This window comes from Durio zibethinus, chromosome 15, assembly GCF_047325235.1.
Source record: "Durio zibethinus cultivar Kanyao isolate XHJ-2024 chromosome 15, ASM4732523v1, whole genome shotgun sequence".
NCBI classification, from domain to species: domain Eukaryota; kingdom Viridiplantae; phylum Streptophyta; class Magnoliopsida; order Malvales; family Malvaceae; genus Durio; species Durio zibethinus.
The window spans coordinates 23,638,934-23,662,490 of record NC_143176.1 but is presented as its reverse complement, the minus strand read 5'-3'; the positions used below and the strand labels follow the sequence as shown (position 1 = coordinate 23,662,490).

The following is a 23,557-nucleotide window of genomic DNA, read 5'->3' as shown; positions in this document are numbered from 1 at the left end:
GGAAACTGGATGTCTTGCCATCCCTCATCTGTCTTGTGTCCTTAAGGGCAATGCATCAGACCTCAATCATGCTCTGTGTCCTAAGTGTGCCACCCAAACCTCTATGGCCACTTTGGTACACTGGTGTTCGATCATGCTATCAAATACAAAACATTTTGTGGGTGTGGGCTTTTGACCTTTGTTCGTCCAATGCTATGATTTTATGTGCTCGACACGTATGACACTTGTGCTCCATGTTGGCTCTTTTTGTCGCTCAGTTGATGTATTGAGGCCCATGTAGTGCCAACATCGTGAAGGAATGCTACCTAGTTGATCTTGCTAGTAGTCATATGCTTGTCTCAAAGGTTAAGCCACGCACATTTAAGTACAAACTAATTCAGACTATGAAACTATGAATGGCTCATTAAATCAATTATAGTTTGTTTGATGGTATTTACTACTCAAATAATCGTAGTAACTCTAAAGCTAATTTGTGCAACAAGCCTTAACTTTTGGAAAGGATGCATTTATTGGATAAAAGGTCAATACGAGCTTTGCCCATTACTCTAATGATTCATGATAACTCGATGAATCACACGACTTTTGTGTCGGTGACACATCATTCAAATTTCTACCCTATCAACTTTTGATGCTTGGATAGTGGTCTATTATTGTGGTGATAAGTAAAAGAGAATTAGGGTTTGATTTTAGAGAGAAAGCATGAGAAATGGCTACCACATTTATGGAAGACAGCATGGGTGCAAATTACTCAATCTTAATAAATGGAGGTATTGACAATAAATAGCAATACTAGGCTTTATGAGTCTAGCAATTGGAATGAGTACAATCTAAATCTTTTAATAAAGATCCATTAGAGGGCAAGTCTACTGGTAGTAGGTGTTGTAATTCTAGCTCTAATTGCATCTATTTAAGTTGATGTAGTTAAAAAGCTCATGGTTAGAGCTATTGTTGGGTTATTTGATTCGCCTCATGGTAAGCATGTGTCTACTCATCCTTACTATCAACAATGTGCTTCTAACCTTAACTAGCTGAGTTGTTCCTCCGATGTTGTTACTTTGAAGAAATTAGAGTTCTCGAAGTAGGCCTATGCTTGTATACATTAGATTGGATAACATCATAGGATTTTGATCCTATTGTGTCAGCCTTTGGCATTGAAATAATGATTAACAGGGATAATCGAGGGCATTTGTATTTCATAGTCAGAGGTGAAATTCTTAGATTTATGAAAGATGAACAATTGTGAAAGTATTTGCCAAGGATGTTTTCATTAATCAAGAACAAAAGTTAGGGGCTTGAGGACAATCAAATACTATCTTAGTCTTAACCATAAACAATACCGAGCAGGGATTGATGGATGTTACTTTTATGACTCTGCCAACACCTTATGAGAAATTGAAATCTTTGGGTTCTAAGGGGAGTGTGGTCATAAAGTGAAAACTTAAAGGAATTGATAGAAGGGCACACTAGCAATGGAACCTAGGCTTAATTTGACTTAACACGGAGAAACTTCTAGGTTTAGACATAGTAAAGATTGACAGATTTCTAACACTCTTTCTTGATTTAATAAGTGGTGGTGCATGGCCATTCTTAGTTGGTAGAGCAATTTGTCTTGTTAATTTCGTTAACAAATGAGACCTCAGTCTACTAACCAGCTACGTGGAGGTGATCTTTTATGGCTAGCTTCTTAAAGGGACTATGGCCATTTAGGCCAAGAAAGTTTGAGGCAATAACAGGTTTATGATGACTTTAGATGTTTTGGGCCACATGCCCCACATTGATGTATTCAAGAAATCTATAGCCTTGGTTGATAGGCTTAGGTAATCTTTGAAATTTAATCATGATGGGGATAGATCATTGCAATTGTTGGTCTTCAATGAGGAATTCCTAGTAAATGCGAGTCATCAACTCACGTTGACTATGTCCCTACCCTTTGTACACACCACCTACTACTTCTACTAATTGAATGGTCTAGTGAAGTGTTCAGATCATAGTGATATGGATGGTTAACTACCCACGATGTCGCAAAAAGTCCACTAGACCCTATCATTTAGAAAAAGAAGAAGTTGTAACAAGGTTTACATAGGTGAACCTGTGGAAAGATCATTATTGAAACTTGCTCAATGAATGACCTGCGAACCTATTAACAAAACATCGAGGGTGAAGGCAAGGCCACCTCTGTGGCCAAACCCTTTCTGGCCTTGGGCATTCATGATGGTTGATTTGTTCTGCTTCTCTAGTGAGTGAAATGATTCCTCAACACAAATTGCACCATGGAACTGAAATGAAAAAGAGCACATGTGCCATCGCCATCCCATTTGCTTTGTGTGCACGTATAGCACCTTGACTCTTTTTTTTGTGAAAAACCAAAATGACTCTTGACAATGGATATCTTAGCTCCCACATTAATGAAGAACGTAGTGAAATTCAATACTTAGTGTGAATTGTAGAATCCTATGAACCATTGAGTCTTTAAATGCAAGTTGTGCCCTAAACCATTAGCTAAGGGCACATTTACCTAGGCATCATGCATTGTTGCCCCCTCCAACCCCCTACCTATTGGGTTTCAAGTGAAGGGGTGGAAAATGGCCTCCTGTGATCTCATTGGACATGGTTGGCCCAAAAGTGACTCCCTGACAATGATAACACTATGACCATTAGTGGTAAATCTCCCAGCATGCCTTGTCTCTAGTGATGTGCACTTGTTGTCCATCTAGACCCTATCGAAACCCTCGCATCACTCAGTTGATGCTTGCATTACAACCCTACATCAAGTAGGGTTATCGGTTGAGTTTAAGCATAACAATAAGTAGACAAAAAGACATTTACTAGGATTCCCCTAGTAATGGTGAGTGAATTAGGAAAAGTCTAGCCTGAGAATTGCACACCCATGGTGTCTAAATTATAGTATGGAAAAACATCCTTAGTGGTGGACCGAGGCTAAGTCCCCTTAAAAGGGGTGCCAGAAAGGGTGAGAGCCCTATTGTACTTGGATGGGTGCCAGAAAGGGTGAGAGCCCTATTGTGCTTGGATCCTATCACACTATGAGGCACTATTTATGAGTCAGGTAGTTTGGGGATGTAGTCCCAATTGGGCAATAAATTTTGTCCAAGGCTGAATACAGGTGAGAGATCGATAGTGAACAAATACTAAAAGGGAAAGATGAAAAGGACTTTGAAAAAAGAGTTAAAGAGTACTTGAAAATGTGGGAAAAGAAGTAGGTGGGGGCTAGCAATGCATCCCAATCAAGCTTGGGCTTTCGATATGCCCATAAAGATGTCATCACCACAATCACGAAATGTAGCACATGCCATATCAATGTGCTTTGGCACATGTGTGCTCCTAGCAACAGCCTACAATTTCCTTACCTGGCCCATCTTGAAACATAGACCAAAAAGTCTGAATGTGTGCTAGTCAAAAGGCTAGAAAACCCATAAAGCATAAGGTAGCTAATTTGCAAGATCCTTCATGAATGTACTACCAACTGACCTTGATCTTCTGAAAAGGGTTTAAGTGTGAGCATACCTGTCGATTTGGTAGAGGCGAAGCCAGAGGAAACTTTGGTGGAGGCCTACAGTGATACTGACATGCAAATCTTTCATCTGATTAGGTATAGCATCAAAAGACTAATCGAACCATCTAGTAGCTAGTTCCCTCTAAAGTTTCCCTTAGGATAGTTGGAGCTCTTAGCAAGTTCTATTGGGTAAGGCTAATGATTAAAGGCATCAGAGGCATAACATCCTTGACCTATTCTCAAACTTTAAATAGGTAAGATGGCATGGTTGCTTCATTGAGTCGTGCCACAAAATTGAGATTTCTGAGTGGGCCATTTTTGGTAAATCAAACTATCGATGTGGGAAGAATTGAAAGCCAGGTTACAGTGCCCAACTATGTATGAACCTAGAACCCATAAAGGATGTTGGCTAATTAAGACAACAGGATAGTGGTCATGGAAGTTAAAATTCGCTAAGAAGTGTGTAATAACTCACCTACCAAATCAAGTAGCCTCGAAAGTGGATGGTACTTAAGTGCATAACCTATACCTAATTGTCGAGGTAAGGGCCAGGCCCCAATGGGTAAGAAGGTGTAAAGGTTACTGTAAAACTTAGGGTACAAGTTTTAGTAGAGTAGCCATCAGTACAAATCTTGGTGGTAGTAGCGAATATTCAAATGAGAATGAAAAAAAGAAAAGTTCCATATCAAATCACTTGCACATGGGTTAGTCAATCCTAAGAGATGAGGGAAGCCCATCTCATAGAGCGTCTAGCACGAGCTTCAAAAGAGAATCAGGATGCAAAGGCTAACAGCAATGTCAGGGAGTCTAAAGACATAAGTAGAGATCTCGATAAGAGTTATATTTTCTCTTTAATGGCCTACCCACATTGGAAATAGCTCAACCAAAGGCCAGAAGAGTGCCACATGTTGTATAGTGTTTGGTTCACCCTCGATAGCCCTTGTAATTTGGAAGACCAAGTGCTGTCAGTGCCCAATCATACTAATAATCGCATTCGATCTCTAAAATGAATAGCCTCTAGTCAATGGAACAATGTAGGCAAAGGACGTCAGCAAATTGTATTCGTAACCTTAGGAAAAAGATTGGCTCAAGGGTTAGGCATAAGGGTCCCAGTCTTAAACCCATCAGCTACCATTACACTACTCGAGCTATTCCCATAGTGAGAGTGGGTCACTGCATGTTGGCCAAGGGATGAACTAGGAACAGCTCCCTTTGGGGCCTTCCATGGGCAATGAATAGTCGATTCAAAATTGATAATGAGAAGGGAAATCCAACTGTTTAATTAACCCAAAGCATTGTGATGGTCCCTACAGATGCTTAAGCAATGTGATTTTTGCCTAGTGCTCTGAATGTCAAAGTGAAAAAATTCAACCAAGCACGAGTAAATAGTAGAAGTAATTGTGAATCTTTTAAGGTAGGCAAATGCCTCATCATCTAATTAGTAATGTGCTTGAATGAATTAATGAGATTCCCACTATCCCTACCTACTAACCTACTTGTGGCAGCCAAGCGTTCATAGTAACATTACTTTTTGATCCTTCGATGTCAGGTCTTCCTATCATTATGAAGTAGAATTCACCAAGTGTTGCCAATAGGGAACATAAGCTAGGTTTAGACCATTTTGAGATAGGTTAGTTTAACCCTATTGATGGTAGCATCAAAATAGAAGTTCAACCAAGTATGAGTGGAACCACTGATTCACACAATTGGTCATTGTGTCATAAGCTCCGAACTTAAGCCTGAATCCGTATAGCCTTAGGGCTTGGAATTAACTCCTTATTCCTAAGTTAACTTATGCAACTAGTGTATAGGCAAACAAGAAGAAGAAATGGTGAAATACACAAGTTAGAGAACACAACAGAGAATGCTGGAATATGCTGTATATTACTGAAGATATATTGTGTCTAAAGATGTGATGATGTACAACTGAGGGTGGGGTGACCCTCTATTTATAGTTAAGGCTCCTAGCTTTACTTATGGCTAACTCCTAAAATTAAAGGATTTACAAGTTTTCTAAAAATCAAGGATTACACATTATTACATAGATTACATGAGGCTCCTCCTGATTTTTAGGGTCAACCAAATCCTCATACTGAATACTGCCAATCTTAGATGCCTCTAAAAGATTCTAGATTGGCTAGGCTCTTCTGGGTCCACCTAGGTACGGTACAGGTATGTTGTAGGGCTGGTCCTAAATGTGTGAGTAGGCCTGTATATTGTGTGGGTAGTTTGGACTTATCTCCCATGCTTATTGCGCCAACCCTTACAACTATCCCTGGTACTCAAGCCTTGGTCCCTGATGCTCAGGCCTGAGCGCTTGGTGCACACGTCCAGGGCATGACATTCTCCCTCACCTAATTGCATAATGCCTTTGTTGTATCCTCTATGTGGAACTACCTATTTTGGTCTTAGAACTACCATAAGTCCTCTACTGGCTTCCAACTCACCTTACTATCTGGAAGTCTTTTCCAGTGCACCAAGTACTCCTATCTTTACTAGTAGTTCTTCTGTCTCACCTCTAGATTAGCAATGATGCTATGGACCTTTATTTTATATAAGGCTCTGACTCCCAATGGTGCACGCTTCAACTCTACCTATCCTAGATCTCCCTCATCCTCATGGAACGGCTTAAGCATGCAAACATGGAACACTAGGTGTACCCTTGGCTTGGGTGGCATATCCAGCTTGTAGGCAACCTTGCCTATCCTCTTAAGAACTCTAAAATGTCCTTCGTACCTCTAGACTAAGCCTTTGTGTAGCACTTTATGGTGCACAATGGGGTGCAACTTCACCAAAATGAAGTCCCCTACTTGGAACTATATGTCCCTCATATTCTGGTCTATCCACTTTTTTGACCTCTTTGAGACTTTATATGGACAAACTCTAGCCAAGTTGGGTTACTCCTACTGAGCCTTCACAAACTTGTACGCTACTAGATTGGGTCCTGTATAACCTGTAGTGATCGAACTAGGTGTTAGCAGTTGCTAACCTGTCATAATCTCAAAAAGACTCTGGTTTATTTCTTTTCTCCTCTGCAAGTTGTATGAAAACTAGGTGACATCTAATAGCTTTGGCCAATCCCTTTGCATGGCACTCATATAGTACCTTAAATAGTCCATTCACTCACTCTGTCTACTTGTCGGTTTATAGATGCATACTAGTGGAAAAGTTCAAGTCTAACCCTAATAGCTTAAACAACTCAGTCTAGAGCCGCCTTATGAAATACCCATCCTAATCACTAACAATGGTCCTCGATACTCCTTAGTACTTCACCACATTCTTCAAGAACAAGCGGGGTTTCCTATTCGGCTAAGCACTCTTTGGTTGCTAGAATGAAAATCCTATACTTGGAAAACCTATCAACCACTATCATGATGTTTCCAAACCCCTCTATTTTTGGTAGATTGACTATGTAATCCAGAGTGATGTTCTCTCATGGTCACTCTGGTATCGACAATGGCTCCAAGAAACCACCTAGTTTTTTGAGCTCCACCTTATCTAATTGATACATAAGACAAATATTCACATAGGCCTCCATATCCTCCCTCATGTGCAGCCAGTAGTACCATTCCTCTAAAAAGCCTAAGGTGCGACTCACCCCTAGGTGACCAGCCAACCTCGAATCATGGCACTCTTGCAAAACTTCCCTATAGAGCTTCCCATGCTATGGCACAAATAGCCTATTGCCCTTGGTGTACAACAAGTCATCTTACAACCAAAACTGCCTAGTCTTACCTTGTTTAGCATACTCGATGAGAGCTTTGGCTATAGGATCATGCATGAGCCTTTCCTTGATGCGTGTCACCAAAAACCCTTCTGGTTGGCTAATGGCAGCAAGGTTTCCCTTCCTACTTAGGGCATCACCCATTGTGTTTGCCTACCTTGGCTTGTACTCCAACCTGTAATCAAATTTTGCTAGAAAATCCTACCAATGGGCTTACTTGGGGTATAACTTTTTCTATGTCTAGAAGTAGCTGGTTGCCACATTATCCATTCTGACCGTGAACCTTGACCCCAATAAGTAATGCTACCGAGTGTGCAAGTAGTGCACCACTATTATCATCTCTTTCTTCTAGATCACGTACCTGCACTTAATCTTATTGAGCTTTCACCTTTCAAACATGACTAAATGGTTCACCTACATTAGTACTCCCCTTATCACAAAGTTTGATGCATTTGTATGCACCTTATATGGCTTAGCATGGTTTGGTAAGGCCAACAATGGCTTCTTGGTCACTACCCATTTCAACCGATCAAAGGCATCCTAGCACTCGATGCTTCACTCCGACACTCTCTTTTTCTTGAGCAAATCTATCAATGGTATGGCTATAGCTGAGTGGCCTTTGATAAAACATCGATAGTAGTTGACCAACCTAAGGAAAGACCTCAACTTAGTTACCTTGGCTGATGATTCCCAATCCAGAATGGCATGCACCTTGCCTACATCCATGCGTATCTTGCCACCTTCCACTATGTGGCCTAGAAATGGTTCCTCTCACTAGGCAAATGAGCACTTCTTCTTCACATACAGTTCATGTATCAAAAACACCTCAGACACCTATCTTAAGTGCTCTACATGGTTCTCCAATGTCTGGCTCTATATCACAATGTCATTAAGATAAACCATAACAAAATGATCAAGGAACGATTGAAGTACCTTGTTCATAAGAGTACAAAATGTGGCCAGAGCATTGGTGAGTCCGAATGGCATAACTAAGAACTCATAAAAACCATAATAGGTGACACACGCTATCATGGCCTCATTTTCTTATGCGATCCTGATCTGGTAATAACTTGACCTCATATCTAGCACGATGAACCACCTTTCACCTCTAAGTTGGTTGAACAAGTTCGTAATGAGTTGGATAAGATACTTGTTCTTGATGGTCAACTTGTTCAGTGCCCTATAATCCACACACAACTGCAAGGATCCATCATGCTTGTGATGGAACAAAATTGGGGCATCGTACAGGCTCTTTGATGGCCTAATATAGCCACCTCAATCAACTCCCCGAGCTACTTCCTCAGCTCCTCCAACTTTAGGGATGACATTTTGTAAGAAACCGTGGCTGATGGCTTTGCCTCAGGCACCAGTTTAATCCTATGGTCCACCTTTCTTTTTGGTGGTAGCTTACTAGGTAGTTGTGTGGGTATCACATCGTTAAAGGTTTCCAGCACCTCCAAAGGGGTGTCAATCTTTTTTTCCTTCAGCCCATCATACTTTAAGGTAGCCAAGAAGGTGTCTTTATTCCTACTCACCACCTTGGCAAACTGAATGGCCGATAGCACCTTGGTTCCAATCTCGAACCCTCACCTTAATAGTATAATGATTGGCACCACTCATCCATAATACAAATACAATTGGCAAAAGGCAGAAGAAGGGTGTAAATTTGAACAAGGAAATCTAAACCAATCACAAACTTATAGTCATCCATGGGTATTACCTTGATTGCCTTTTTAGTCTTTGAGTTGTAAGTCTACCCTATAAGCTACTCCAATGGTTGGCACCTTTTTGGAATTCACCATCTTGATGGTGCCAGTCTTTTTTTGCACCTTCAGTCTAAGCTTGTAGGCTTCATCACCTGAAATGAACAAGTGTGATGCTCCTGTGTCTACTAAAGCATTAACATTTTGTCTTACAACCAATAGATCCACATATAACAAGCCCTTTGGCTTATGGCTACCCTTATTTTAGATAGCTTTGAGCACTATTGGGCCAAGCTTTGCTACTCTTTTTTCTAGCTCCTTATCTGACACCTTGTCTACGATAGCCAGCTTGCCCATCTATGGGTAGTTTCATGCTATGTAGCCTTCTCAACATAGGAAGCATGAGATCGACTTTCGGTCCCTCTTAGCCTTCGACTTCCCTACTGGTGGCTTCCCTTGGCCATCTTTTTCCAAATGATCTCAATCCCCATCCTTAGGCTATCGATCATAGTCTTTTCCTTTAGACTATTTCTTTCAGTCCCTCTTGTACCTACTCTTTCCCTTGGGCTTGGAAGACTCATACTTGTTCTATGGCCTAAACTCTATAAAGGACTCAACTGTAGTTATGGTTTTGGCTAGATCATGAACTCTCTGCCTTTGTAGCTCACGTCTCATCCATGGCTTGAGCCTATCCATGAAGGCAAATAGACCCTCAACCGTATTCTAATATAAGATCTAAAGTATCAATTCAAAGAACTATTAGACATAATCCCTTGTGTGCCTTACTGAGTAAGTTGATGTAACTTTGCTCGTGCCTCATTATTGCCATACTCTGGGTAAAACTGCTCTCTGAACTCCTTTTGGAAAGCATCCTAGGTTCTAATCATGGTGCCGCTATGCCTTACATCATCACACATGCACCTTCACCATAATAAGCTGACATTATTAACATACATGGAAGTACTACTTACCTTACTAGCATTATCCTGAACGTCTGTAGCTTGAAAGTACTATTCCATCTCCCATAAAAAGTTGTCCACTTCTTTTGCAGCCCTAGTTCCTTTGAACTCCTTTATGCTTGGAGATCTCCACATGAGACTTTGGCACACCAGCAATCATGCCATTCCTAATAGTTATCTTGTAAGCAGTGAGCTCCCCCTTGAGCTACTCAAACTCCTTAGGCTTGGTCTCCATCATGGCCTATAAGGCTTTATTCCTCTGGGTGAGGATGTTGATTATCTCATTTAGGGTAGCCTACATCTCACCTTTGAGCTCCTCTTCCCTGGAGTCCATATCCTCAAAGCAAGCCTCCACCTCATCAAGCTTGTCTCTCACATCGACCACTATCACCTCCACCTTGGCCAACCTCCCATCCATGGTAGACCAGATATCTCTCAAACTAGCTTTCTTCCCTCTTCCATGGCCTTGCACCTGAGCCTTTGGTTGTTGGCTAGCAACATCACTCTGGGATGCCATCTTCTCGACTGTAATCTAGCAACCTACACACAAAACTTGCAAGCAACACCAGCTCAAATATCAAATTCGGTTGGAACCTACTCTGATACCAACTATCACGGGCTCTTAACTTAAGTTTGAATTTGTGCAACATTAGGGATTGGAATTAACTTCGTATGCCCAAGTTTAGCCTATGCAAAGCAGGCAAACAAGAATAAGAAATGGTGAATACGTAAGTTAGAGAACACAATAGAGAATGTTGAAATATGCTATATATTACTGAAGATAGAATGTGTTGGAAGATGTAATAATGTACAACTAAAGATGGGGCAACCCACTTTTTATAGTTGAGGCCCCTAGCTCTACTTATGGCTAACTCCTAAAATTAAGGGATTTATAAGATTCTTTAAAATTAGGGATTACACATTATTACACAGATTACAAGCCTCTTCCTAATTTTTAGAGTCAACCAAATCCTCTTACTGAATGTTGTCAATCGTAGATGCCTTTGAAAGATTCTAGATCATCCAAGCTCTCCTGCGTCTATCTAGGTGTGGTACGGGCAAGTTACGGGTCTGGTCATGGCTATACGAGTAGGCCTGTAAGCTATGCAAGTGATCTGGACTTATCTCCCATGCTTATTGCACCAACCCCAGCAACTGTCCCTAGTGCTCAAGCCTTGGTCCTTGGCACTCGGGCCTAAAGGACTAAGAGCCTGGTGTGCCCACCCAGGGCATTACAATTGTGCTTGGTTGAAAAGGCAGTGGCATGAAGCTACCGTGTGCTAGATTATGATTGAATGCCAATAAGTCAGAATCTAGGCTAGAAGTGATGCATGCAATTGTCGCTCAATTGTCGACCCACAATAGTGGCCATGTCCCCCAAAGGCACATGTCGTAAGTGTAGCCCTCATGGTAGACAAGCCACGTGAGCTTTCTCGGAGCTCAATTCCCACTGAACAATGGATAAAATTCTTTGTAGATAACTTAAATATGTGATAGTGTATTGTAAATAGTAGGGCGGCCTTGCTACCATGATCCACTAAGATTTAGCCCTTTATCACTTCGATTCATCTTTCCCCCCCACCACACCCACTAAACTCCTTTCACTTCATTTTTTTACATTGCACCCCTTTGAGGTTGGGGATGAACAGTGTTCTCCATTGCAATTGGTTTAGCCAAGTGATGACATCCCTCCCTCAAGCGTCCAAGTAAATAGGAATTGAATGCCATTGGTATTTGTTACAGCGATAGGCTCGCCCTTGGTGCGGGCACTTGCCTCGAGCTCTATTAGCACACACTGGCCCCTAGTGCAGATTGATGCGTTGAACACCATTGAAAGCATTTGGCCCTTTATTCGTGCGAGCAATCACATCCACACCATCAATAGATGCTAGCCTCTTGTTGCCTCAGACACCACCAACAGATGCTGGCCCATTGTTGCCTTAGACACCCTTAGCAGATGCTAGTGTCATTGGCTGAGACTCAAACTCCAAGTTCACACAGCTTTAGGACATGGGAATGGAGTCTTTTGTATCCTAAATCAACCTAACTTAGGAAACCACGCACAAACACTCTAGACTACATGGCTTGGTGCCTAATACATTGCAAAATGAAAAGGCACAACAAGTGCGAGAAGAAATGCTAAAAGAATAACAAAAAGTTTAAGGCAAGAGTGAGGATGTTATTACTCGATGATTCTAATGTGTGTACAATAAGGGTGGGGGACTTTTTATTTATAGCTGAGTCCCCTTACAATCAATGTTAAGATACGTCCTAAACTCTTAGGATTACACTGGTTTAAATCCCTTGATTCTATAAGCTAAGTTACAATCCTTGATTCCAGGGGATTTGGTGTTATGGCATAACCTTTGACATGCTAAAATCATGTTGGGCACCAGGCCTTCTAGAATCTTCCAAATTTGATCTTCCTAGGACTATGCTCAGGCATGCCCACACCTAGGCCTGACCATGCACCTTCACCTCAATCATTTGTGCTCTTGCCTGGGTCTGACTAGGTTCTCATGCATCGTACATCGCACCTACCCTTGGCCCTAGCTCCAACTTGCTGAACCTAACCAGCTTCTCTAAGCCTTTAGAGTCTTGATCACTACCATGCCATTGTTCTAGGCTAGTTCCCTATGACCAGATCTCTAGTGCACCTCAAGACTTGGCCCCCTTAGTTATTAAACTCTATCTAGCTAGAACTTGAACTATTACCCAACTTAGAAAGAACCCTTGGGCTTGGACCAGCTTGTGAATCGTGACACTAGCACTTGGTGTGGGCACTTGCCTTGACCACCATAAGTGCAAACAGGCCCTAGATGTTGGCACATGGTGCACCATGAACCTCCTACCCAAGGTACTTGTCTACCACTCAATCGTCATTGCCACCAAAAAATGCTCAGTGCATGGGTCACAAGCTCTAGTCTTAAGCCAAACTACGCATGGCTTTAGGCAAAGAATTGACTCCATCTGCCTAAGTCAACCTACAAACATAAGCACTTAGCATAATTCTAACTTGTCAAAGATTATGCTACAGTATTGGGCCTTCTAGAAGCTTACAAATTTGATCCTTCGAGGACTATGTTCAAGCGTGCCCACACCTAGGTCTAACAATGTGCCCACACCTTGATCATCAGCGCTTGCACTTGGGTCTGACTGTGTGTTTGTGCATCACTTACTAGCACTTGCACCTAGGCCTAGCTTAATTTTGCCAGACCTAAATGCTATGCCTAAGCTGCAGGAGTCTTGAGCACTACTCATACCACTATTCTAGGCTAGTTTCCCATGACTTGGGTCTCCAGTAGCCCTCAAGGCTTGGTCTCCAGTAGCCCTCAAGGCTTGGTCTCTCTATCTATTATACCCTATCCCACTAGAACTAGAACTATTCCAAGACTAGAACTGCTCCATGACTTAGAGAGAACCCCTAGGCCATGACTATCTTGTGGACCGTGACACATGCACATGCTTCGACCACCATCGAGACATGTTGGCCCTTAGTTAGCACATGTTGGCCCTTTGTTTGGGTAGTTCCTTGAACTCCAATGACACATGTTAGGTTGTGCACTATGCATGGGTATCCTAGTCCTAGGCCACGCACCATTCACACCACGATCAGGTAGTAGGTGGGCTTAGGCACATTTTTATATTTTTTCCTTACCACTATCATTGTTATGGCTTATAAATTCATATAAGCACTCACCAATGCTTGCACCTGGGCCTGGCTCAATTCTACCAAAAATGAACATCATGCATGAGCCTTTGGAGTCTTGATGACTGCCCATACCATTATTTGGGCTAGTTCCCCATAACCTGGGCCTCTAATAGGCCTCAAGGTCTTGTCCCCCTGGCTGTTGACTATCTCACTAGAATTGGAACTATTCTTTAACTCAAAGAGAACCCTTAGGCTTGGACTAGCTTACGAACTATGACACAAACATATGCCTCAACTACCATCGAGACATGTTGGCCCTTGGTCTTGGCACATGGTGGGCCACACACCATGTGCGAGTATCCTAGGCCCAGGTTGCACACCATCCGTATGTTGATCGAGTAGTAGGTGGGATCCAGCACATCTTTATATTGCTGCCATGCCAAAAGCATTTTTATGGCTTCTAAATTCATATAATGGTCCCCTGAGCCTTGATGTGAAGTTTCATGGCAAGATGACTCATTTTCTATTTTTCAAAATTTTCAAAATTTTTCGTTGTTTGGGATTTGTGAAATTTTTTTAGGAGTTTTGGCCCTAAATTTGGTATACATGATCCTTGAATTTTCGTTGGCATCCACAAAAATATACAACTAAAAAATCAAACTGTAAAAATTTTGTGGCCATTTGAAAAAAAATCCCCATTTTAGACACTTGAATGACTACTGGCTGTGAACCTGTAAAACTCTTATGCTCTTTAAGGAAGTGTGAGTTGTCAAGGTTCCTTGGGGAATGGAGGGCCAAAATAAGGGTGAAAGACTATCACCCATTACACATCATGTGTGCACACACCCTAACTCTAATCCCCAATCACCAGAACCCCTAATGGTACCAATCAAGTTCTTTGGTGATGCTTCGGTGATGGTGTCTTAGGTAAAAAAATTATAGCACCAGCACATGCAGAAAGCCTAACATGTGCATCAAGGTCCCGAGCACCAACCCACCTTGCTCATAAAGGTAGATAACCTCGGTCCTCATACTGTTATCTCATTCTAGCATGGTGAGAATCCAACCTATGCCTACTCAAATCATCTGCAAGCTCTTGTGCCTAGAATGCAAAGGCACAACACATATGCTACCCAGAAGCCAGCCCAAAGCCACACTAAGCTTATCTCATCCTATGAAACTCATATCTTAGGGCCTCAGCCCTTAGCCTCATTCTAAGCTGCCCACATGCATGATGGACACCATATATCATGCCGATCCCACCGGAAGGGACTCATGTGTGTTACCTTAGCTGCAACACACCTCTACCAATTGGCCATAAGGGTCTAGCAGCACACCTGCCTACTAGCCCACTCATTCCTCAGGCTCGATGGTGCCCTTCCTAGGCAAACACCATTTTATGATCCTTGGATAATCATTGATCTGTTTTGAGAGGGGAAACTGAAGGGCACAGTGAATGCTAGCATCTAACCCCATAGTTTAATGTAATGACATGATACAAGGCCTACTAACTTTGACCATCCCTGAGTTTACCATAACCTGAGGAGACATCATGCCACACTCATGACACAACAATGCCCACCCACCTAAACACCACATTTGCCTAGGAATAGCTCACTTCAAACTAGCCAAGCCCCCACCTGCCCACTAGCCAAGGGGGTGGTGTAGAGCTAACACTAGTCTTCTCCCTATAAAGAGTGTAAGAGCTTTCCTAGCCATCCTACCAAGAACTATAAGAATGACTAAAATGGGGACACTTTTCTCCCTAGCCACTTTAAGGCCTTTCTTCAACCAACTCAGGGCCAAGTGACTTATCTCTTGGCCACCATAATTTTGGCATTCCACTTGTTGCTCCACCAACCCATTCGAAAGTGCCCACACATGGCTTCGACGAACAACTTGATTGGCTACCTAGCTCCTAGTCACTTGTCCACTCACTTGCACCTGCCCATGCATTTTAGGGCCTTGGGCTCACACTGCTTGCACACATTATTAGCAACATGTTCCTAAGCTCACACTATCCGTGCATAGCTCCAAGACCACTATCCTAACAACAAGGCCTCATCCACTACTCAGCTCAAGGTTAGTCATGGTAGGATCGAGGCACACCAAGGCCTAACCATGACACGCTCCCCCACTTATTATGTTGATGCCCTCATCGAGGCCAAGACCATACCCAACTCTTTTGTTGCCCACAATTAACATGAGGCACTATACATAGTATTCATTTATTGATGAAGTAGAGGGATCTTATCCTAGCTCCACTGCACCTCTGTGTAGTTTCCATTTTGAACCATCAAACTCTATCTAGGTTACTCAACAGGTGCCACTACGTGGCTTTCTCTATGATCTCATAATGTTATGACCTCAAGGCTCCCTTATTGATTTGACCCTTAGTCAAATGAATGACCACCTACTTTGTCATACATTGGTATGCCCCTACTGGACATGACCATTACACCAACTGCATGCTTGTAGCTCTTACTCTTTGATGTGCCCCTCTAGATGTGACCATCACACTAACTACATGCTTATAGCTCCTACTTTTCGATGCATCCCTCTGGACATGGTGTTTAGGTCAACCACACTCATACAACACCACCCACAATAGACCTTAACATGATGGCATTCAAACATTTTTATCATCTTACAACTTGGGTCCTCTCCGCCCCTTCAAGGTCACCTCTCTAGGTGTGGCCCTCTGGCCAATCGCTTCTCATGGTAGCACCTTAATGCTCACTATCTCGGACTTAAACTCAATGCTTAGATATCTTATAGGATACACTACCTTGGCTTAGTACCACCAAAAATCACAAGTCTCTTCCACTTTTACTTGAACTGAACTCAGCTCTGCTTGTAACCATATCTCCATGATGGTTCCACAAACTCATCAGACTTGACTCTAGCATAGATCATAAGGCATCTTAAAGCTCACTCAATGCTTAAGGATCCATTGATCCAACTTTAAACATAAGGTCTCCTGACTGGCTCAATCTCGGGGTTCACCAATCTATTTGGTACTCAAGGTCAACCGACTTACTTGAATTCATAGCCATTACAATGGCCGCATCTACTCAAAGACTCTATATTTGGCTTAACTTAATCGACTTTTCTTTACCTTGCTCAAACTCATCTAGTTCGTTGACCAGATGCAAACTTGAATGCCAATACCATTGGCTTTGCTTAACTCAATTAGTTTTTTGATCCACACAACTCAAGGCCTTGTCAACTGGTGAATTTTCGCTTACTCATTTTGTTGAACTGCACACTATCATGGTTTGTTGACCACCACATCTCTTAAGGCCTTCTCTCTTAGCTAACACAAGTATGGTCCACTAACTAGCAAAATCTCATGAACCTCTGACTGCAAGAACTCATGGTCCATTGACCATCACAAACTCACAACTTTAATCCTCAGCCAACTCAAACTCATTTGCCCTTATAGAATGGCTCCATGTTTGGATCCCGAATACTGGGCTTGCACCCCCGTTAAGGCACCTGCACCACACAACAAGTGCACACATGTTAATAACTAATCTCAATAAATTCAACTCAAGTCCATCAAGACAAAACTCTTTTGGCCTACATGGCCTCACACAATACCATTTTATGGTGTAGCCCTTTTTTGCATTTTGGTCTCAACATGGATTTTTCCATGTAAAAGGCATCATAAGCCCACACAAGCCAACACCATTCGCTAGGTAGGCTAGACTTCTATGCTCTTTCACTTCACATCCAAGAGCTTTCTAGAAGGCCTTCCAACTGGCCAATTTTTCCCATAACATGCATTGATGGCTCATTTTCAAGCCCACAAAAACACTATATCACTATCCAGCCTTGATAGCTTTCTCAAAGCATAGCATTGCTTTAATTTATCACTCTCATGCCCACACTTAGGGCTACTTTAGTCCCACTATGGAGCCAAACATGGCTCTGATACCATGTTGTCACATGCTACATGTTTGTTAAACTGAAACTATGCATCTATGTGGCACCAAGACTACCATAGTCATGGTCAGACTTTCGTAAGTTTATTTTCCCATAGATAGCTCGATATCGATCCTTTAAGCCATATACTCATAAGCCTTTCTTGGTTCTAACCTTGTAGCGTTGTACATTTCCAAACTTAATAGCGAAGAACCCAACTCCCATTAACTCAATAGCCCACAATTCTCAGGTTGACCCTAAGCACCTATCTTTGCCCATAGGCATTAAAGTCCCAAGCACAGACCCACCTTGTTTATAAGGGCACACACCCTTAGTTCTCATACTATTATTTCATTCTAGCATGGTGAGAACCCAACACCATGCCCACCTAGATCATTCGTAAGCTCTCATGCATAGAACTTGAAGGCACAACACAAATGCTGGTCAGCAACTAGCCTGATCCCACACTAGGCTCATATCTTCTCATGAAACTCATATCTCAAGGCCTCATCCCTTAAACTCATTCTAGGTTATGCGCATGCATGATGTACACCTTACATCATTTTGATCCCACTTCAAAGGACTCAAGTGTGTTACCCTAGCCACAGCATATCTCTATCGATTGGACATAAGGGTCTAGTAGTATGTCTACCTGCTAGCCTATTTATCTTTCAGGTTTGATGGTGTCCCTCCTTTGCAAACACTATTTTATGGTCCTTAGATACTTATTGATCTAACTGAGGAAAGTGAAACTAAGAGGTATAACAAATGCTAGTGTCTAACCCCACAGTTTAATACAATGGCATGATATAAGCCTGCCGGCCCCGACCATCCTTTGGTTTACCATGACCTAAGGAGACACCATGCCACACTCATAACCTAATGATCTTACCTTTCTAGACACTACATGTGCCTTAGAGTAGCTCATTTCATACTAGTCAGGCCCCTGCTTACCCATTAGCCAAGAAGGTGGTGGAGAGCTGACACTAGTCATCCCTCTATAAAGAGCGTAAGAGCTTTCCTAGCCATCCTACCAAGAACTGTAAAAATGTTTAAGAAGTTGACACTTTTCTCCCCAGCCACCTTAAGGTCTTTCTTAAACCAACTCAAGGCCTAGTGACCTATCTCTTAGCCACCATAATTCTAACCTTCCAATCATTGCTCCATAAAGCCACTTGAGCATGCTTGTGCATGACTTCGACTAACAGCACCTAATTGGTTACTTAGCTCTAGGATGCTTGCTTATTGGCTTGCACTTGCCCATGCATCTTAGGGCTTAAAGCTCACACCATCGACACACACTATCAATAACATGTTCTCGGGCTCACATTACCAATGCACAACTTCAGGACCACTATCTTAATAACAAAGCCTCATCCACTACTTAGCTCAAAGCCAGTCATGGCATGATTGAGACACACCAGGGCCTGACCATGACGCTGAGCCTTGGTGTGGGCACATGCTTTGACCACCATTGACACTTATGGACCCTTGGTGCAGGATATGCCAGCTTGAAAAACATGTCCCTATTTTAGACACTTTAATGTCTCTTACTAGTATATCTATAAAATCTCTTATGCTCTTTTAGGGGTGGTTTTTGGGCCCCTTTTCCTTTTCATGAGGGAAGTGGATTTGTGCAATGGACCTATCATTGTGTACATTTATGGTAACATCCCTAGAGTAAAATCCAAGCCATGCATGGTTTCTGGTCGTGTCGTGTTATCTGGTGACCGGTTGCTTCAGTGACCCATAAGTGTCCTAAGCTTAAGGCTTAAACCTAGCACCCATGTCACCTTAGGCTAGAAACTACTATCTATGCGCCTAAGTCAGCCTTTTTTCTAACTTTATGCTAAACACTTATGTTTTGCATTCTATTGACTCCTTAGGAGCTTGAGAGAAAGCTAAAAAAGAGAGTTAAAGCAATTGTATTTGTAATTACTTGATGCTATGTATAATTAATTGATGCTATGTACAATTGCTTAATAAACTTATAATGACTCCTATGTCTATCCTTAAGTTTCTAATAACACTAAGTCTATGACTTGGTTCCCCTTACTTTTCTCTTATTACTTCTCTTGTTAACTATACCTGAGCCTCCCTAACATATATGGCCCTTATAGATCTAAGTATGTGGCCTTTATAAGCCTTTTAGACCCTTCCATGGCCCTTAGACACTTTCTAGGTTGGCTAAGGCCTTTGTAGAATCTAGCTTATTAAAGGTACCCTGATGAGTTTTAAGTTTGGAATAGTCTAGGCACTCCTACTAAATGCCTGTGCCTGATGAGTTCTAGAACCTTCGTCATTTGGTTGTTGCTCTGTCAGTAGCTTGGGCCTTCCAAAACCTTGTCTAGAAATTACAATACTTTCTACTATTCTTATGCCAAACCCTTTTCAAACCTTTGGTGTCGTGCACCCAGTTGGCCTCTAAGCTTCTCTAGACTCTTCTGTGCCTGTGCACCTGGCCTGTCTCTAGGGTAATCTAGAGCCTTCTATGCCTATTTGCTTGTGCAACTCTTTCGGAGTATTCTAGAACATTCCAACAAGCAGTCCTCATTCTTAGCACTTGGTTGCTCACCTCGCCATGCTCTTGCACCTTAGCCTAAGCCCTGGTTTGCACACTTGGGCCTCTTTTGTGCCTTTAGGACCTTGGTATTGATCTTTCCCAGTCTTTCATCTACACCAACTCAAACAAGCTATGTCTCTTGACCCTCTTGGCTTCGGACTTATGCATGGACCATGGTATAACCACCCATGGCCTTCATTGGTTGGTGTGCATGTAAGAAAGGGGCTCAAGCTCGTGCCTATGGCTGATGCTACCTTATACCCCAAGCCAAGTCCCTGAATTGGGTAATAGCTCCCTCAGGTGGTGCAAGCAGATGCTACAATTGCATGCTTGGTCTAACTAAGCCTCTTAGGTATTTAGCAATCTAATGGTCCTTTCTCATCGATCGTAAAAAAGCCTTTGCTTACCCAAGACCATAGGAACGAGTCTCAGAATCAAGCAATGGCCCATTATTAGTGGAGTTTCCATTTGTGACCCTAGCTAGACAAAGCATTAGTGGTGTCATGCCATTGTTACCTATTGGATGGCAAGGGTAGCTTCATGGCCTTTGCTTGTGTTTTTCCCATGCCAAGCAGTTGTAGCATGGCACAAGTGTCATGGGTCGAGACTTAAGCTCTGAACCCGAGTGGGTCTGGGACCCGAGCATCCACTCATCCACTCATCCACTCATCCACTCATCCACTCATCCGTACACCATGACTAGACAGTAGGGGGCTCTTGTACATCTTTATATTTCTACTATTTCAATGCCATTTTTATGGCTTGTAAATTCATATAAGCACTCAACAATGCCTGCATCTAAGCTTGGCTCAATTCTACTGAACATAAATATCATGCCTGAGCCTCGGAGTCTTAATCACTACCCATACCACTATTCTAGGCTAGTTGCTAGCAACTTAGGCCTCCAATAGGCCTTAAGGCTTGGTCCCCCTAGCTATTGGACCTTATCTCACTAGAACTAGAAATGTTCTTCAGTTCAGAGAGAACACCTAGACCTGGACTAGCTTATGAACTATAACACATGTATATGCCCTAACCACCTTCAGGATATGTTAACCCTTGGTCTCACACATGTTTCAACCACCATTGGCACATGCTGATCTACGCACCTCATGTAAATATCCTAACCTTAAGTCGTATACAATGATTAGGTAGTAGGTGGGTTCAAACACATCTTTATATTTTTACTATACTGATGCCATTTTTATGGCATGTAAATTCATATAAGTAGTTACTAGTGCCTACACCTGGGCCTGGCTCAATTCTGCCAAACATAAACACTATGCCTGAGCCTATGGAGTCTTGATCACTACCCAGACCATTGGTCTGGCTAATTCCTCATAACATGGGCCTCTAGCAAGCTTCAAGGCTTGGTCTCCTTGGCTATCGGACCTATCCTACTAGAACTAGAGCTATTCTTTAACTTGAAGAGAACCCTCGAGCGAAGACTAGCTTATGAACCATGACACATTCACATACCCTTAGCCTTGACACAAGCTTTAACCACTATTGGCAGATGCTGGCCCTTTTTACAGGTAGTTCACTTAAAAATCATTAGCATATGTTAGGCTCTGTACCACATACGGGTATCTTTAGCCAGGGCCACATACTATATGTACCATGATTGGGTAGTAGATAGGTTCAAGCATATCTTTAACTTTATGCTATGCCAATGCCATTTTTATGGCTTATAAATTCATTTAAGCGCTCACTAGCACCCGTACCTAGGCTTAGTTCAATTCTATCAAACATGAACACCATGCTTAAGCCTCTTGAGTCTTGATCATTGCCCATACCAATGTTTTATGCTAGTTCCCCAAGACCTAGGCCTCTAGTAAGCCTGAAAGCTTTGTCCCCTTAGTTGTCAGACCCTATACTGCTAAAACTAGAACTGCTCCTCAACTCGAAGAGAACCTTTAGGCTTGGACTAGCTTATGATGGGACAAGTTGGCCCTTAGGCTCGACATAGGCTTCGACCACCATCGGTACATGCTAGCCCTTTGTGTGGGTAATTCCCTTAAACACCATTGGCACATGCTGGGCCACTTACCACATGCCAAAATCCTCGGTATGGCCTGTACACCATGCACACCCTGACCAGGTAGTAGGTGGGTTCAAGCACATCTTCATATTTATTTTGTGCCAATTTCATTTTTATGGCACATAAATTCATATAAGCACTCCCTAATGCTTGTGTCATGGGCTCTGACCTTAGACTCAAAATTTGTGTAGCCTTAGGCTTGGAATCACCTCTTTGTAGCCTAAGTCAGCCTAAAACACCAGCGTGTAAGCACTAGAACAATGGGAAGGGTTGAATGTGCAAGTTTGAGAGAAATAGGAAAGCAAGATAACGTGCTGGAATATGCTTTGTATTCACTAAAACAGAAGTGTATGATGGTGTACAAATGAGGGTGGAGTAGCCCTTTATTTATAGTTGAGGCTCTTAGCTACACTTATGGCTAAATCCTTAGAATCAAGGCTAAAATCAAGGAATTACAAAGATTACAATCAATCAGGATTTTATCTTCTGATTCTAAGGGTCAATCAGATCTGCCAAAAGGCTCCTGTTGATCCTATGACCTTTTAGAAGATCCCCTTATGTATCTCCCATCTTGGGCCTGCTAAAAGTGGTGTGGGCATCATGCAGGCCAAACCTTAGCCTTATGGGTTAGCCTGCAAGTTGTGCGAGCATTTTGGCCTTACCTCAAAGGCCTTACATGCTAACTCCTACCAGTACGCCTGGTGCATGGGCCTCAATATTAGGTGCGCATACTGGTGAGCCTGATGTGCCTGGTGCGTCTGCTCAGGGTGTAACATTCTCCCCCACCTAATTACGTAATGTCCCTGTTACATCCTCTACATGGTACTACTTGATCTTGTCCTCAAACTACCATAAATCCTCTGTTGATTCCCAGCTCACCTCACTATTTGGAATCCTTTTTAGTGCACCAAGTACTCTTGTCTTGGTTAGTAGTTCTTCCATCTCACCTCTTAATTAGCTATGATGCTGTGGACCTTCTTCTCATATGAGGTCCTTGCTCTCAATGGCACATGCTTTGAATCTGTCCGTCTTGGATCTCTTTTATCCTCATGGAATGGCTTGAGCATACTTATATGGAACACCAGGTGTACCTTCAACTTAGGTGGCATATTCAGGTTGTAAACAACCTTGCCTACCCTCTTAACTACTCAAAAAGATCTCCCATACCTCTGAACTAGGTCTTCGTGTAGCCCCCTGTGGTGCATAATGGGATGCAGTTTCACCAACACCAAGTCTCCAACTTGGAACTGCATGTCCCACCTATTTTGATCTTCCCACTTCTTTGACCTCTTTGCCACCTTGTGTAGATAGACTTTGCCCAAGTCAATTTGCTTTTGTGAAGCCTTGGAAAATTGTATGCTGATGGATTCGGCCCTGTATAACCTACAGCAATTGAATAGGGTATTAGTGGTTGTTGACCTGTCACAACCTCAAATGGGCTTTGGTTTGTTACCTCGCTCCTTTGTAAGGTGTAGGA

The 23,557-nt window shown here is 42.4% G+C and overlaps 3 pseudogenes; all 3 read left to right on the top strand.

Moving 5' to 3' along the window:
• The first annotated feature begins 302 nt into the window (after window positions 1–302).
• Window positions 303–2,106, top strand: LOC149514802 (18S ribosomal RNA; annotated as a pseudogene).
• A 264-nt stretch (window positions 2,107–2,370) lies between these two features.
• Window positions 2,371–2,525, top strand: LOC149514801 (5.8S ribosomal RNA; annotated as a pseudogene).
• A 232-nt stretch (window positions 2,526–2,757) lies between these two features.
• Window positions 2,758–5,492, top strand: LOC149514800 (25S ribosomal RNA; annotated as a pseudogene).
• The last annotated feature ends 18,065 nt before the right edge of the window (window positions 5,493–23,557 follow it).